General features: G+C 45.5%; 1 pseudogene; it reads left to right on the forward strand.

The window, feature by feature from the left end:
* Positions 1-5,454: 5,454 nt before the first annotated feature.
* Positions 5,455-18,346, forward strand: part of LOC129028714 (programmed cell death 6-interacting protein-like) — a 100,993-nt pseudogene continuing 88,101 nt past the window's right edge.

The following is an 18,346-nucleotide window of genomic DNA, read 5'->3' on the forward strand; positions in this document are numbered from 1 at the left end:
GACTTTCTGGCCAGCCTTCCCAGGCAGTCATCTTTGAAAAATTTCCAGAGACTCACAGAGGCGGTTCACTGGTATTTCATGACTGCAAGTGGGGTTTCTGGATCCTTGAGTTTACTTAGAATATTTGAATGGCTCTGAATGGCCAAGAAACTCTCTCTGGTCTTAGAAGCTGCCAAAAGCTGTCACTGGGCCTCTGAAGAGACTTTTAAATTTTTCCAAGTAAATTTGGGCATAGGAAACTTTTCCAGGTCTAGCTGAGCCAGCTCAGGTGGAGTCCCAAAAAACTGGTGGGTATTGGGGGATCTCATCTTACGAAAGAGCAATTGGTGGCAAAGCTGGGTCTCCAGGACAGCTGTGTGTGTATATGTCTGTAGAACATGACTTGTAGTCATCTTTGGTAAGGGCGCTTTCTGAAAGGAGAATAGTCAATGAAGTATAGTAATTAGCAGAGCGTATTTGTTTCCTTAATAAAAAAGGAGAGATCTGTGGAATCAAACAGACCTTCCAGCGATAACCTTTCCATGCTCAGCCTACTGATTGTGTATGCGAGTGAAATTACCTGCCAGTGGGGAACAAGACAAGTCTTTGCATGAAATGCTCTTGTGGAAGGTAGATTCCCAAATAATAAAGCATCAAGTGGTAGAAACATGCCCTGAAGTTTGAAGAGATACTCAGTGCACAAAGTAGACTGTGAAAGACTTTCGAGAAATCATGCAATCACCGAGAGACTAACTGATGACATTCCCCAAATTTATGTTTAGCAGAAAAGAGAAATAGTCATGACATAGTATAGTCAATGGTTTCTGACGTACGACGGCAGTTTAAGAAAACATGAAACAAAAAACTTGAGAAAACAGAAGGTATCCCAAGTAAAACCTTTGGTTTATTAAAGAAATGATGAAAATAAAAGCAACGTATCTCACAGCATGGGTGATAATATTTTCATACGTATGTGATAATGGATCAACATTTGATAGAGATGAAATAAAAAGTTCTAAATGTGACAAAAGCAAACAAGGAAAATTGTACCATAGAAAAGCCCGGGTGACGGGAGTGAGGCCCTGTCTCAAGAAGAAACCATCGGAGAGATTTAAAAGCAGACAGTGAATCAGAGGATTGTATAACTTTGTTAATACTGGCCCTTGTTTCAGTGGCAAAAGGCCAAAATAAGCCATGTATCTCATGGATTCTCGCATCATTTGTTCAGGATCTGAGATGTTGCCTCCATTTCCAGTTAGGCATTGTGTGGTGGAATTGCAGTTAGCACATCTGGTGCAAAAATTTTAATGCTGCCGAAGGTGGACATGTTCCCTGAACTAAGAGGGTCCCAATTTCGGTGTGTCTTCAGGCTCTCTGGCTCACCAGGAATGAAGATCCTGGCTCTAGGGATTTTCCCAAAATGTCTTAGACAGTAAGCAACAGGGCAGAATTGAGGTGCGTCACCAAGGCCTCGAGGTGTAAAGAAACAGCCCTGGCCTCAGGGCCCATGAAATTAGGATGATTTTAAGGAGGATGGTGGAATGAGAGGACTGTGACCTTTGGCCCCATTTCTTTTCTTTGTCTTTTCATGGGCCAGGTGTGCTCAATCAGAAGGCTTCCTGTGCCTGATGTCAAGTGTCCTGGGGGAAGAAAGGAGCACTGTTTAGAAAGATGCTCCACAGGGAGAAAGGAGCCACCATTTTCAGGAGAATGATCCCCAGAAGCATGAGCAATCCAGATGCCGTGGCTTCACACAAGACCCTGGAGGGTCTTATTCCTGGAGCCGGGACCTGGGCATTGGTGTTATAACTGATTTTGAGGGGAGCCCAATGGATAACCTGTCTGCGAGTCATGCTCATCACACTGTAGTTTTCACACACGTCACACAGAGACCCTGTTCGTATGCACACTTGGGTGCTTGAGCAGGGTTGCACCCAAGATTCTGCGGTTCTACGGAGCCCTGAGTTGTGCCCTGGACAACTTTCCTCAGAGGTTGGTTAACTTTGATCACTGCACCTAACGAGAAAGGGACCATGAATTCTAATCAGCAAATACAGAAAAGGAAGGGGCCATATCCCACAATCATTTCCACTGAAACACCACGTCGGATAAAGAAGAAGTCTGATTGCAGGACAGGGACTGTGCTTCAGAGATGCACCTTTCGCAGCTGGATGAATGACCCGGAATCTCCCCAAATGCCATTTGTAAACACACCAGATGAGATTTATTTCAGGGCTTTCTGAATTTATTTTCGTTGAACACACACACTCCTGTTAAAGCTCCGTCTCTGGCAGATGGACTGGGTTTGAGTTTCAGTTCTGCCACTTAATAGCTGTGGGACATTGGGTTGTTTCTAAACTGCTCTGAGGGCTGGGTGTGGCGGCTCACGCCTGTAAACCGAGCACTTTGGGAGGCTGAGGTGGGCAGATCACAAGGTCAGGAGTTTCAGACCAGCCTGGCTAACATTGTGAAACCCTGTCTCTACTAAAAATACAAAATTTAGCCAGGGGTGGTGGTGGGCACCTGTAATCCCAGCTACTTGGGAGGCTGAGGCAGGAGAATTGCTTGAACCCAGGAGGCAGAGATTGCAGTGAGCCAAGATCGCACCACTGCACTCCAGCCTGCACAACAGAGTGAGACTCCGTCTTGGAAAAAAAATTAAAAAGATAAATAAACTGCTCTAAGCCTTCATTTCCCCTCCCGAGGGAACAACAGGGATATTAATAATAACGTGCCTAGACCATCATAGGCCTTGGTATGAAGAACAACGGTTTGTGAGAGCTAGACTCCTTAACATGAGGGACAGAGGGACATTTTCCGTGTGGTCAAATCATCCGAACTAAAGACACTATTGAGTTAAGAGGCACCAATTCATCATGTGAACGAGAGATGGAAGTGTCATTTCCCTTGGACTTGCTCCCAGCTGGCACGCATTTGGTTATAAACAAGTGTGGTACATTTCCCCTTTCAGTTGACCTAGCTTTCTGCAGACCAGCAGCTCCCAAACTTGTGCAGGCACTAGAATCACCTGGAGGGCTTGTTTCCAGACAGCCGGGCCCTGGCCCTGGAGTTCCTGACTCAGTAGGACTGAAGTGGGGCCCAAGAATGCACATTTCTAGCAAGGTCTCAGGTGAGGCTGATGTTGCTCCACTGGGGCCTCATGCTGAGAACAAGGAGTTTCAAAGCCCAGCCAGCAGCTTCCATGTCTGTTTCTTCCTGGGGGTGAAACCCCTTGTTGCTGTGGGCCCCCATATCCCCCTTGTAATTGAAATGTTTAAGGCCGGGCGTGGTGACTCACACCTGTCATCCCAGGTGTACAATAAACCCACCTATCTACCCACTACCTAGATTTGGTAATTATTATTTTCTGTATTTGTTTCATCTCACTCTGTGAGGTTAAAGATAAGTTGGACATTACACATGTCACTCCTAAGCACAATTAACAAATTTCAGTATCATCTAATAGCCTGTCCACATTCTAATATTCTCAGTTGTCCCAATATATAAAAACATATTTCACCATGCACAGTGGCTCACACTTGTAATCTCAACACTTTGGGAGGCCAAGGTGGGAGGATCACTTGGGGCCAGGAGTTCAAGACCAGCCTGGACAATATGGCGTGACCCTGTCCCTATGAAAATTTAAAACATTAGGCCGGGCGCAGTGGCTCTTACCTGTAATCCCAGCACTTTGGGAGGCTGAGGAGGGTGGATCACAAGGTCAGGAGTTCAAGACTAGCCTGGCCAAGATGGTGCAACCTCGTCTCTACTAAAAATAACAAAAAATTAGCAGGCGTGGTGGTGGGCACCTGTAGTCCTAGCCACTCGGGAGGCTGAGGCAGGAGAATGGCTTGAATCTGGGAGGCGGAGCTTGCAATGAGCCAAGATCGTGCCACTGCACTCCAGCCTGGGGGACAGAGTGAGACACTGTCTCAAAAAACAAAAAAAAATAAATAAATGAAAATAAAAATGAAAAATAAAAAATTAGCTGGGTGTGGTGGCATGCACCTGTGGTCCCAGATACTTGGGAGGTTGAGAAGGGAGGATTGCTGGAGCCTGGGAGTTCGTGGTTGCAGTGAGCTATGATTGTGCCACTGCACTCCAGCCTAGGTAACAGCGAGATCTCATCTCTTAAAAAAAAAAAAAAAAAGAAAAAAAAAAGGCCAGGCACAGTGGCTCACGCTTGTGATCCCAGTACTTCAGGAGGCTGAGGTGGGTGGATCACCTGAGGTCACAAGTTTGAGACTAGCCTGGCCAACATCCTGTCTCTACTAAAAATACAAAAATTAACTGGGTATGGTGGCATGCGACTGTAATCCCAGCTACTAGGGAGGCTGAGGCAGGAGAATCGCTTGAGCCTGAGAGGCGGAGGTTGCAGTGAGCCAAGATTGCGCCATTGCACTCCAGCCTGGGTGACAAGAGCGAGAATCCATCTCAAAAAAAAAAAAAAAGAAAGAAAAAGAAATGATTGCCTGGCTTGGGAGGTGGGTGTTTTAAATGCTACATTGCAGGATCTGTAGTCCTCTGGCTGATGAGTAAATTGGAAAACAGTTTGACCACATGTATCAAGAGCCTTTGAAATGTTTCTGCTTCCTGGTGCTGTAATCCCCCTTCCTGGAAGCTATCTTTTAAGAATAATCTAAGAGATGGACAAAGTGTGATGGCTGCCTGTGGCATGCAGAAAGGGGAAGTTGCATGTATGTGTGTAACTCTAGAGCTACAGATGGACAGAGTGGGAAGAGGGGGGATTCTGGCCCCATCCAGGTGCACTGACTCCAGAAGGATCCATGCTCTGCATAGATGAGCTGGGTTTATGAAGGGATCCCAGCCACCCTCACTTGCTGGGCACCCCCACCTCCTTCTAACTTTATCTCCCTACCCCATGATGTCCTTCATCTGGATGATGGTATCAAATCGTGGTTAGGTACATGGGCGTTGCAGTCAGACATCCTGGGGCTTGAATTCCAGCTCTGCCACTGACCCTGACCTCCAGTGCAGGTTACTGAAGCCGCCTGAGCCTCAGTTTATCTTCAAATGGGGATAATTCTGCCTAAACATCAAGAGTACAAAATGCTTCCCATAGAGTGAGCTCCAATACACAGTTCCCTACTGCTATCAGAAAAAAACACACAGTGGCATGGAGAAGAAAACTCACTTTCAGAAAGCAAGGATGACACACCAGAGGGCAAGTCTGTTATAAAAATGGAAAGTTCTTGAGAGCAGGGGGTGTGTGTTTTCCAGGAGGAGGCTGTGGGTGCTCCCCAGTGTCAGTAAACAATGGCAGGAATCTGGGAAAATGCCTCGGTGAGCACTTACTACCTGTGGGTGCTTTCTGTTCTCCCCCTGGTTTAGTCCTGTCTAGTCCCACAGGTGAGGAAACTGAGGCTGGGAGCCGGAACAGCATCCTCGGGCTCACACAGCTGGTGAGCAGCACAGCAAGCTCCGAGCTCAGATCTGAGCAATCACCCAGCCCAGATGCTGATCAGTGTGGCCCCGCTGCCTCTAATGTGTGGTTTCCTCAACACTGTTACTGATGAAAACTCTTTCATGGTGCCACTGGCCAAAGTAGGAATGAGCAAATGGAAAAGGGAGACAATGAGCGTTCTGAGGCTCTGCGAGGTGGGTGCTCCCATCACACCACCCAATCAGGATGCGAAGCACTTGCTGATTCACACACATGCAGACAATGGGGAATTCTGAAGCCTTGTAAAAACAGCAGAAACACCCAACAGGCCCTCCATTTTTTTCCTAGTTAGCCCCAGCCTCCAAAACTAGGGCAAAAGCCTAAGCGTTGCTGAGTCACAATCATTTATCAAGGTAATTTGTAGGCGCAGCACTCGAGATGCTATGCAATTTTTACCCCATTCAATAAATGCAGGACAACCTGCCGGGGAAGATTAGTCCTTCCTAAGTAACAAGAAGGACTCTAAATTCTCAGATTCTGGGTTATTAGGAATAAGAAGAGCCTGCGCCAACTAGACAACAGCATGCAGAGAGGAGATGTGTAAGGAGACTTAACTTTCCTCCCTACCCACAGCTGCAACTAGGGAACCACATTCAATCTAACTGGGTGTTTTTGGCAGTCTGGCTGTTGCTTGCCCACCAAGGCCTGTGAGGAACCAAGAATCCACCGCCCAGGCTTAGACACCTGCAAGGGCACTTGGGTGGAAGAATCCTGTCCCCCCACCCTTCCTCCTGCAGGAAGAGGACAGCATCAAAAGGCGGGTAACTGGTTCTCTGGTTGTTATTGGAAATATGGGAAGATGTGTCCACGGAAAAGTTGCATGGGCCCGGCACAGGTGCCTAAGGCTTCCCTTTGCTCAAGTCCACACTTGCACACACAGGCAAGGCTCCCTGGCTTCAAGTTTCTGATTTAGCATTTTCCTATGTTTTTGAGCTTAAAAATTATCACCATGAGGATTCACTCTTTTCTTATGAAACATGCTTAAGTTCCCCACCTCATCCCCTAAAACAGAAAAGAAAAGGTGCTTATTTGTTGTCCTTTTTTTGACAAGAATCATCTGTCTAAACCTTTTTTTTTTTTTTTTGAAAACTTTTTTTTTTTTTTTTTGGTCACCCAGGCTGGAATGCAGTGGTACAATCTTGGCTCACTGCAACCTCCGCCTCCTGGGTTAAAGTGATTCTCCTGCCTCAGCCTCCCAAGTAGCTGGGATTACAGGCATGCACCACCACGCCTGGCTAATTTTTGTGTTTTTAGTAGAGACGGGGATTTGCTGTGTTGGCCAGGATGGTCTCGAACTCCTGACCTTAAGTGATCTGCCTGCCTCGGCCTCCCAAAGTGCTGAGATTACAGGCGTGAGCCAGTCTAAAAGATTTCCATTTAAAAAGACCCTCAACTTGAACATGTAGCGTTTTCACCAGGCCCAGTCAGCATCAAGCTTTCTCAAGCTCAGGTTCACAGCACGACTAGAAAAAGCAGGCAGCTGAAGACAAACAGAACTGCTGTTTGCAGGGATCAGGCAACTTGGAGGACACGATGGCTCACAACCAGGGGAAATATGAACTGGCCTTCAGGTGTCCCATTTCCCCTCCTCGGCAAAAATCAGATGCATTGATTTACTCCATGAATCATTTGGGGGAAAAAGATTTCAGCTGAACTCATGAGATTTTTTTAAAAAGTAGCAAAAAAGATTGAACTATTTTTAATAACTCACTGGTTTCCCAGGTCTGGAGAGGGTGGCTTGGCCTCACCTCAGCAGTAACCAAGTGTCATAGCATTTTCTTTTCAATGTCAAGAGGAGTGTTGCAAAATAGTCCAAGTGGGAACACTCGGTGCTGCTGTTCAGTAATAAGGATGCACACTTTAAAAACACACGCACTCGGCCAGGTGTGGTGGCTCATGCCTGTAATCCCAGCACTTTGGGAGGCCAAGGCTGGTGGATCATGAGGTCAGGAGTTTGAGACCAGCCTGGCCAATATATTGAAACCCTGTCTCTACTGAAAATACTTTAGCTGGGTGTGGTGGCACATGCCTGTAATCCCAGCTACTCGGGAGGCTAACTTGAACCTGGGAGGTGGAGGTTACAGTGAGCTGAGATTGTGCCACTGCACTCCAGCCTGGGTGACTGAGCGAGACTCAGTCTCAAAAACAAACAAACAAAAAACAACAAAACAAAACCACACACACACACTCAGGGACTGGGCGCGGTGGTTCACGCCTGTAATCCCAGCACTTTGGGAGGCCAAGGCGGGTGGATCACTTGAGGTCGGGAGTTCGAGACCAGCCTGGCCAACACAGCAAAACCCTGTCTTTACTAAAAAGTACAAAAATTAGCTGGGCATGGTGGCGGACACCTGTAATCCCAGCTACTTGGGAGGTTGAGGCAGGAGAATTGCTTGAACTTGGGAAGTGGAGGTTGCAGTGAGCTGAGATCATGCCACTGCACTCCAGCCTAGGCAACAGAGTGAGACTGCATCTCAAAAAACAAAACAAAACAAAAATTAGCTGGGTGTAGTGGCATGTGACTATAACTCCAGCTATTCGAGAGGGTGAAGTGGGAGGATCACTTGAGCCCGGGAGGTGGAGGCTGCAGTGAGCTGAGATTGTGCCACTACACTCCAGCCTGGGTGAACCACGGATGTAATGTTTCCATACATATAATGGATAATGATTACATAAGCGTAATTAGCATATCCATCACCTCATTATATTACATATGTAATTACAATATGACTCTGCCTCAAAATAAATAAATAAATAAATAACTCACACTCACGAATGTAAACTAGTATAGCCACTATGGAGAACAGCATGGAGGCTCCTCAAAACACTACAAATAGCACATCATGTGATACAGGCCAGGCGTGGTGGCTCACTCCTGTAATCCCAGCACTTCTGGAGGGAGGCTGAACTTGAGCCCAGGAGTTCAAGACCAGCCTGGGCAACATGGTGAAACCCCACCTCTACAAAAACAAAACACAAGAAACTAGCCAGGTGTGGTGGCATATGCCTGTGGTCCCAGCTACTCAGGAAGCTGAGGTTGGAAGGTTGCTTTAGCCTTGGAGGTCAAGGCTGCAGTGAACTTAGATCACGCCACTGCACTCCAGCCTGGGCAACAAAGCGAGACCCTGTCTCAAAAAACAAACAAAAAAACTGCTATTACTATTGGCTAGGGGCAGTGGGTCACTCCTGCAATCCCAGCATTTTGGGAGGCTGAGGCAGGCAGATCACTTGAGCCCAGGAGTTCGAGACCAGCCTGGCCAACATGGCAAAACCCCGTCTCTACTAAAAATACAAAAAACTAGCTGGGCATGGTTATGCATGCCTGTAATCCCAGCTACTCAGGAGGCTGAGGCAGGAGAATTGCTTGAACCCGGGAGCTAGAGGTTGCAGTGAGCTAAGATTGGGGCACTGCATGCCAGCCTGGGTGACAGAGCGAAACTCTGTCCAAAAAAAAAAAAAAAAAGAAAGAAAAGGAACATTACTATGTACTCCATGAGCATGCACAATTATTATTTGTCAATGAAAATAAATAAAATGAAACACACACCCCCCCTCAAGATCCATGCTTATAATTAGGTAAACAGAATTTTGACCAAAGCACCACAACAATTAAACAAAAAGGTCTTCTCCACAGATGGTTCTGGAATAACTAGACATCCATATGGAATGAAGTAATCTCAACTCTAGTGTTGTACCATCCATAAAAAGTTAATTCAAGATAGATCATAGATTTAAACATAAATGCTAAAACTAGAAAGCTCGAAGGAAACATGGATGAATATAACTTGGGGGTTTCTTAGGCAGGACATAGAAAAAGTCTATAAAACAGACTTCATCCTAATTAAAAACTTCTGCCCAGTAAAAGATACTGTTAAGAAAATAAGCAAGCCAGCTGGGCATGGTGGCTCAAGCCTGTAATCCCAGCACTTTGGGAGTCCGAGGCTGGCAGATCACGAGGTCAGGAGATCAAGACCATCCTGGGTAACACAGTGAAACCCTGTCTCTACTAAAGATACAAAAAATTAGCCAAGCATGATGGCGGGTGCCTGTAGTCCCAGCTGCTCATGAGGCTGAGGCAGAAGAATGGCGTGAACCCAGGAGGGAGAGCTTGCAGTGAGCCGAGATCATGTCACTGCACTCCACCTTGGGGCGACAGTGTGAGACTGTCTCAAATAAAAAAAAGAAAATAAGCAAGCCATACATTGGGACTAAATATTTGCAAAACAACTATCTGACAAAGGACTGATGTCCAAAATATGTAATCAACTTACTGCTACAACTTTTTTTTTTTGTTTGATTTTGAGACAGAGTCTTGCTCTGGCTGGAGTGCAGTGGCATGATCTCAGCTCACTGCAACCTCCGCCTCCCAGGTTCAAGTGATTTTCCTGCCTCAGCCTCCCAAGTAGCTGGGATTACAGGTGCAGGTGCCTGCCACCATGCCCAGCTAATTTTTGTATTTTTAGTAGAAATGGGGTTTCATCGTGTTGCCCAGGCTAGTCTCGAACTCCTGACCTCAAGTGATCCTCCCACCTCAGCCTCCCAAAGTGCTGGGATTACAGGCATGACCCTATGCCTGGCCAACTTCTACAACTTAATGAAGCGACCAACAATCTGATGAAATATGAGCAAGATAATTGAACAGCTAACTCACAAAGGAAGATATACCTGTGGCCAGTAAGTACATCATTAGGAGTCATCAGATAAATGGCAATGAAAACTGCAAAGAGATATACTATACGCCCATCAAAATGGCTCAATTAAAGTCTGACACCACCAAATGTTGCTAAGGAAGGGAGATACTAGAACTCTCATACATTGTTGGTGACAGTATAAATTACATGATCACTTTGGAAAAAGATCTGGCAGTTTCTAAATAGACCACCTATCCCATGACCCAACAGTTCCACTCCTTGGCATTTACTCCCCCAAATTGAAGATTTTGTTCTCAAAGACTTGTACAAGACTGTTCACAGCAGCTTTATTCATAATGGCCCCAAACTGGAAATAGCCTAGGTGTTCATCAATTGAATAAATAAGCAGTGGTTGAGCCATACTCAGAAATAGAGAGGAGGGAATTACGGATGCCTACAAAACATTGAAGAATCTCAAAAGCGTTATGTAGTCTGGGCACTGTGACTCACACCTGTCATCCCAGCACTTTGGGAGGCTGAGGTGGGAGGACTGCTCAAGGCCAGGAGTTCGAGGCTGCAGTGAGCTATGATCGCGCCACTGCACTCCAGCCTGGGCAACAGAGTGAGACTGTCTATAAACAAAAAAAAAAAAAAGAAAGAAAGAAAAGATAAATTGATGAATGGAAGGATATGTAATAAAGCAAATACAGTCACATGTCACTTAATGATGGGGATACTTTCTAAGAAATGTGTCATTAGGTGATTTAAAAAAACTTAATATTCCCAAACGTGGATAGAAGGATTTTTATTTTATTATTTTTAGAGACAGGATCTCGCTCTGTCCCCAGGCTGGAGTGCAGTGGTGTGATCGTAGCTCACTGCAGACTTGAACTCAGTCCTCCTGCATTGGCCTCCCAAAACACTGGGATCACAGGTGTTAGCCACCATGCCCAGCCTGCAATGTTATCATTGTATGAACATGATAGTGTTCTTACCCAAACCTAGATAGTATAGCCTATTGCTCCTGGGCTACAAACCTTTACAACATGTTACTATATGGAATACTGTAGGCAACTGTAACCCAATGGCATTTGTGTTTCTAAACATAGAAAAACTATAATAAAAATACAGTATAAAAAATAAAAATTATACACTTGTGTAGAGCACTTACCATGAATGGAGCTTGCAGGGCTGGAAGGCGTTCTGGTGAGTGATAGAGAGTGAATGTGAAGGCCTGGGACTCACGGTTACCCTGAATTTAGAAAAAATTTTCCTTTCAAGAATCAAATGACCTTACCTTACTGTAACTTCTTTACTTAATAAACTTCTAAATTTTTTTCAACTATTTGACCCCTTTGTAACAACAATTAACTTAAAACACAGATACACTGGAGCTGATAGGAATTTCCCAGCTGTAAGATCATCTAATGGGACCTCCATTGTTGACAGCAAGGCATGACTGTATAACAAAATGGTAATGATGACCTAGGTGGTGTATGCTTGAAAATCTTCATAATAAAATCTCAAGGGGAAAACTGGACAAATACAAAGTTATGAAAATGGACAGAGCCACAGCGCTTGGTCTCCAGCCCAGCTCCAAAATCAAAGGACTACAGAACTATTTACAGGGAAACACGGAAGTTCCCACTCTGATGCCTGCCTCCAGATCTGGCTACCATATTCAAGAAGCCCCCAGACCATAGTCTTGTTGTCATAATATGCCCCTGGGCCTCGGTATCAAAAGGCGAGAAGTACCATCCTAGGATTTTATGCCCAAAAGATATGTCAAGAAAGCCCGGTGTGTGTGTGTGGAGGAAGTGGGTTAGCTCAGCTCACCTGTTTTGTTTTTGACAGGGTCTTGCTCTGACACCCAGGCTGGAAGCACAGTGGTGCAACCACAGCTCACTGCAGCTTCAGCCTCCTAGGCTCAAGCAATCCTCCTGCTTCAGCCTCCTGAGTAGCTGGGACAACAGATGAACATCACCACACCCGGCCAATTTTTAAATTTTCTGTAGAGACAGGGTTTCATCATGTTGCCCAGGCTGGTCTTGAACTCCTGGCTCAGGGGATCCATCTGCCTCCACCTCCCAAAGTGGCAGGATTGCAGGCGTGAGCCACAGCTCACTTGTTTTAAGTCATTTGTTGCAGCCAAGAAAATAAAGGTCTGGGCATGTATGAAAGCTCCTCTGGGTGTTTAATTCTAAGTCAAATTCCAGTGACTATGTCTGCTCCCACTGATAGAAGCAAATGCAGTGAGGGTTTCAGATCAAAACCATGATCTTTAAATAAAACTACAATTTACTGTATACGTGCGCATGCTGGGCATTGTATGTAATTTCATTTAATCCTCACAACTACCCTGTGAAGTTGTTTATTTTCCTTTTATTTTTGAGACAGATTCTTGCTCTGTCGCCCAGGCTGGAGTGCAGCAGCACAATCTCAGCTCACTGCAACCTCCACCTCCCGGGTTCAAGCGATTCTCCTGTGGTCCCGAGTAGCTGGGATCACAGGCATGCACCACCATGCCTGGCTAATTTTTGTATTTTTTGTAGAGATGGGGGTCTCCCTATGTTGCCCAGGCTGGTCTCAAACTCCTGGGTTCATGTGATCCTTCTGTCTTGGCCTCCCGATGTGTTGGGATTATAGACGTGAGACACTGCACTGGGCCCCCTCTTTGTCTTTCAAAAAGAAGGGTCAGACTCTCCTCATTTCTCCCTGTGAGTGCTGCTGACTCGGCAGCCCGGCAGCCTTCTCTACACACTCCTGCGTACACCTTCCTTTACTGTCTGTCTCCATCCCAACTTCACACTTTCCACTGAGCCGTGGGTGCTGACTACTCTAGGAGGGGTGGGCAGTCCTTCCTGCCAAGCCTGGGTTTCTAACTTTGTGGCTACAAAACTCCAGGGGAAGGGAGAGGAACAGGAAGGGGGAAGAGAAGTTAACATGCTTAAAAAAAAAAAGAAATTTTTTTTTTTTTTTTTAAAGAGACAGGGTCTCACTGTGTTGTCCATGCTGGTCTGGAACTCCTGGGCTCAAGTGATCCTCCCATCTCAGCTTACAGGTGTCACAGAGGCTCTGGATTGGGGAAATTGTCTTACAGATCGGAATCTGCACAATGCCCCAGGATTCCAGCATGAGTGCTAAGGGTGCTCATTCCTCTCACCCTCCTACAAGGCCACTCACCACCAGGGCTCAGCTCGGCACTGAGGAGCTGACCCATCGTGGCAGGTACAGCAGTTAGGGGTAAAAAGAAAAAGAAAAAAATCCATGAACATCAGCCTTAGTGGCTTAGCAGACTTTTTAGGAGTGTGAAATTTATCTGTGTATTACTAGAGAGCGAAAACATCATTCACTTATTAAAAAAAAAAAGAGAGGAGAAAACCAGAGTCCTATGAGAATGTCTTAATTTTCATCTTTTGGAAATATATTTTTCATTTTTATTTCCACCATACAAAAATGTGAAATATCTAACAATGATCTATCTGAAGTGGGTGGAGCAAAGCAGCGCCATGAGCATTTGTCGTTGCTGTGATCTGTTTCAACAGAGAATGGGCTGGGACATGTTGTAGATTTGCACAATTTCACACACACACACACACATACACACACACGCTGCCGTACCCCGAGAACGCCATCCAAACAAACGAACAGAGACTCTGGAAAGTGAACACAGCGCCACGCATAAGAACAGAAGTTAACCTTTTTACTCGTACATCCCCCATCAGAAACTCACGTCTTAGGAGAAAGGAACTCTACATAAATATGCCCAAAGGCCAGGGCACACGGCAAGCCCCCTCATGGGTGGGCGTGAGTGGACATCTTCCTGATGGAAGGACAAGCATGAGAGTGTCATGTTTTCAGGCAGCTATGGTGGGAAGAAGGGAGGTACAACCAATTTCTCCACTGGGAGACTAACTGAGGGCTGCAACCACCTCAAAATCTCAGTGCGAGAAGATGCACAGGCAGGAGAGTACACCCCCAAATTCATGATCACGGCAGCCGGAACGTCAACTCTTTTTGCAGATTTCACAGCCAACACTCCCCATCAGGCAGGTTCTTAAACACACTGGGTCATGACAGGAAAGGCCTCACATGAGCAACATGGAATTCACTGGTTAAGCAAGTACATATTCATGACAGCCTGCAACCCTGATGAATGTCAACATCAACACACAGTTAGATTAAAAAGCAAAAAAAAACACAGCCACAAAAATGAAACCTGCTTTTCCCCCCCCAAGGAGACAGCTTGGTTTCCAACCCTTCCCATACCACATTTGATTAAGTTAAATACAGTATGGCTTCCAAATGTGCCACCTGGCTCTTGCTCACAGCGACAGCACCAGCGGTTTGCTGCCCTCACATCTTGGTTACCATGTGTCAGGAACTTCAAAGAGTGTGGCAGGGCTGTTCGTTGAGATGCTTCCTGGTGGGAAAGAATGAAACAATATGAACAGTAGGACGGCACCTTGAGGACAGCATGACATGACCAGCAGAGACAGAGGGCCTGTGATGGCTGCAGATGGGGCCAGCGTCTGGCTAAACAGCTGTACTGGAAAGAGTCCACAGACAGGTCTTGTCTAGGGAGGGCAGTGCCCAGCATGGGAAGGTGAAACCACAGAAATATCATGGGGTGGGGGGGGGGCGGAAGAAGCACCTCCCTGCTTCCAGCATCTATCTATTTCACAGGAGTTAAACTGTAGCCATGCACAGTATTCCTCACTGAGCACCATGCTGGATTCTTTGCTGGCAATACAGTGGACATTTAATTCATATAATCTTCATTAAAAGCCCACCAAGGTGGTAACACTACCCCATTTTACAGATGCAAGAACAGATTGAGAGAAGTGGGGTAATATGACCAGATGTACAGAGCTAGCAAGTGGCTGAGATGGGGTTTGAATCCTCCCACAGCACCAAGATCCCTGCCAAAGTCCCCGGAAACTGAGTTTCTCTGTGTTGTGCTGTGGCTCTGCCTAGGTGAGAGATCTCAGGAGGGCAGCTGTAGGGCAGAGGGAAGCCAACCAGTGGGGGTTCCAATATCTCAACAGGGGCAAAAGAAGGTTGCAGCTTTTTCCAGCTTTGGCAAAGCTGGCTGGGGTCCTCTTCTTGGGTTGAAAAGATCTCTTCCGTGACAAAGCTTCACCCCAATGTCAGAAGCCCTTCTTTTTTATTCATGCCACTTTCTACAATAGGAGCAGCCACGGCCAGCAACTGAGCCGGGACTGGACTTCAGTGAAAGTGAGGGAAGTCAGGAAAGACCATGTTCATAATGGAAAGTGTGGCACGACCAGGCATCAGCTGCACAAGTGGTGCCATGTGTTAAGACATAAAGTAGGGCTGGCGGGGAAAACTGGCAGTCTCTCTTCTAGCTGCTAACACCAAGATTTTAGAAAGGGAGAGAAGTCTTTGATGATACCTCCAATGGGAAATAACTTTTAAATACAGAGGGGGTGCAGTGTCTTACACACTAGGGAATCATATCACTGAGTTCAGAGTGGTTATCATCAGTAACAGGGATGCCTAAAGATAACGAGGTCTAAACACAAGAAAAAACATGAAGAGAATTTCAGCTAACATGAGAATTTCCTCTTCCGATCATTTACTGTGATAAGATCCAGGGAGTTAGGATGAGGAGACCGGGAAAGGGTAACCGGAATCTTTCTGCCCTGGGTCTCATCACTCTGAACAGGCATGTTCTGGGACTCACAGTAAAGATGGTGAGACCACTCCGGAGAAGTGAATATAGGCAGGAGATGATCCACTGAAAAGGGCTCATGGGGTCCAGTGAAGTACTGCAAGGGGCCTGTGATAACCTGCAGCTAGCCTGGCCTTCCCAGTCACACACTGATACAATAAACACATAACTCTATGAAAAGAAACATTCATTAAGGGCACTTTTATAATTCACATATGAAAGAAATATTGCAGTAGCCAATTAGCCATTCTAAAGGTAAAAGTTACAATGCCAAATGTGGGGAACTGAGGTAAATTAAATCCAGCTCAGAGGAAAAAGGAAGATAAATTGCTAAAAGCAACTGCACTGCAATACTTGTAATCTGCACCTGCCATTAGTTGGGGTGTGTGTGAGTGCACAGTGATCAGACACACAGGAAGTGGTTCCATGAAGAGCTAACAGGAAATAATGGAATAAGCAAAAAGTTCTGGAGTAAGGCAAGTCAAGTTGGACCATTTTACTAGCTGGATGACCTTGAACAGGTCTCACTGCTTCGTCTAAGATGGACCTAGTACTATTTTCTGCTGTACAGGACTTCTGTGATACAGCAAAGTTGCTGGGTAAGTTTTTAATGAATACTAGGTCTCTTCCCCTTATCAATAAGCTGACCCAACATGGAACATGGCTGTTCCCCAGGAAGCCAACAGTCTATAATCAAAAAGATGCCAGTTTTCACTGTCTACCTGTGCAGCTGCTGAGCGAGAATGATGTGTACAGAGGGGCCAGAACTGTAGGAGCCATCTACAGGAGACCCAGACCAGAGGGGAAATGAAGGCCACTATCAGTGTTCTTTCCAGCACCTTCCAGAAAGGGAGAACTGTAGATCAACAAAGGGCCAGTCTCAAAACTGATGGATAAGAAGGTATGGTTTTTAAAAAGCAGCAGCTACGGTCAGCTTTCCACATAACGAATTTTCACAGCCCGGTTTTACTGGAGTGTAAGGAATCATTCAGGAACAACTTTTCTTTTTAAACAGATACTTGGCTGTGTGTGGTGGCTCATGCCTGTAATCCCAGTACTTTAGGAGGCTGATGAGGGAAGGCTTGAGCCCAGGAGTTTGAGACCAGCCTGGGCAACACAGGGAGACCCTGTCTCTACAAAAAATTTAAAAATTTACCAGGTGTGGTGGCACACACCTGTGGTCCCAGCTACCTAGGAGGCTGAGGTGGGAGGATCACTTGAGCCCAGGATATCAAGGCTGCAGTGAGCTGTGATAGTGCTACTGCATTCCAGCCTGGGTGGGTGACAGAGTGAAACTGTCTCAAAAAAAAAAAAAAAAAAAGAGGGAGGGAGGGAAGGAAAGAAGAGAGGGAGGGAGGGAGGGAGATACTTAAGAACATCTGCCTCTTGCTACAGTGGACATTAATCCATAGCTTGCATTACATACAAAGATTAACTTGAATTGTACATTTTAATTGTAAAACCTAAAACTCTAAAACTTCTGAAAGAAAACATAGAAGAAAATATTTGCAGCTTAGAGTTATGCAAAGATTTTTTAGATATGACACCAAAGGCAAAATCCAAGGGGAAAAATCTGATAAACTGGACTTCATCAAAATTTAAAACTTCCACTCTTCAAAAGACACTGTTAAAATAATGAAAAGAGGCTGGCTGTGGTGGCTTATGCCTGTAATCCCAGCACTTTGGGAGGCTGAGGCCAGTGGATCACGAGGTCAGGTGTTCGAGACCAGCCTGGCCAACATGGTGAAACCCATCTCTACTAAAAAAGTACAAAAATTAGCTGGGCATGGTGGCAGGCACCTGTAATCCCAGCTACTCAGGAGGCTGAAGCAGGAGAATCGCTTGAACCCAGGAGGCAGAGGTTGCAGTAAGCCGAGATCGTGCCACTGCACTCCAGCCTGGGTGACAAAGCAAGACTCTGTCTCAAAAACAACAAAAACAACAACAAACCACCACCACCAACAACAATAAAATGCAAAGAAAAACCAATCTAGAAGAATATATTTGTGAAATGCTTAAAAGGACTTGTATCCAGAATCTATAAAGAACTCTCAAAATGCAGTCAGAAAATAAACAACCCTAGAAAAAAGGGAAAAAATGAAAAGATATTTCACCAAATAAGAAATCTGGATGGCAAAAAATCACAGGAAAAGATGCTTATTAGTCATTAGGGAAATAAAAACCAAAGCCACAATGAGATACCACTACATACCCATTAGAACTGCTGAACAAATAAGCACAAGGGGTGTGTATCAATATCAAGTATTGGTGAAGGTGCAGAGTGAGCTGAAGCCTTGTATACTGCTGGGGGGAATCCAAAATGGTGACGCCACTTTGGAAAAGAGTGTATCAATTTCTTATGAAGTTAAATATACAGTTACCATATGACCCAGCAATCCCACTCCTGGATATTTACCCAAAGAAAATGAAAACTTAATTCATACAAAAACCTGTACACAAATATTTGTAGCAGCTTGATTCTCGATTGCCAAAAACTGGCAACAACCTAAATGTCCTTCCCCTGGGTGATGGATAAATAATGATACCTGCATACAGTGGAATACTACTTAGCAGTAA

This window comes from Pongo pygmaeus, chromosome 16 (genome assembly GCF_028885625.2).
Source record: "Pongo pygmaeus isolate AG05252 chromosome 16, NHGRI_mPonPyg2-v2.0_pri, whole genome shotgun sequence".
Lineage (NCBI taxonomy): Eukaryota > Metazoa > Chordata > Mammalia > Primates > Hominidae > Pongo > Pongo pygmaeus.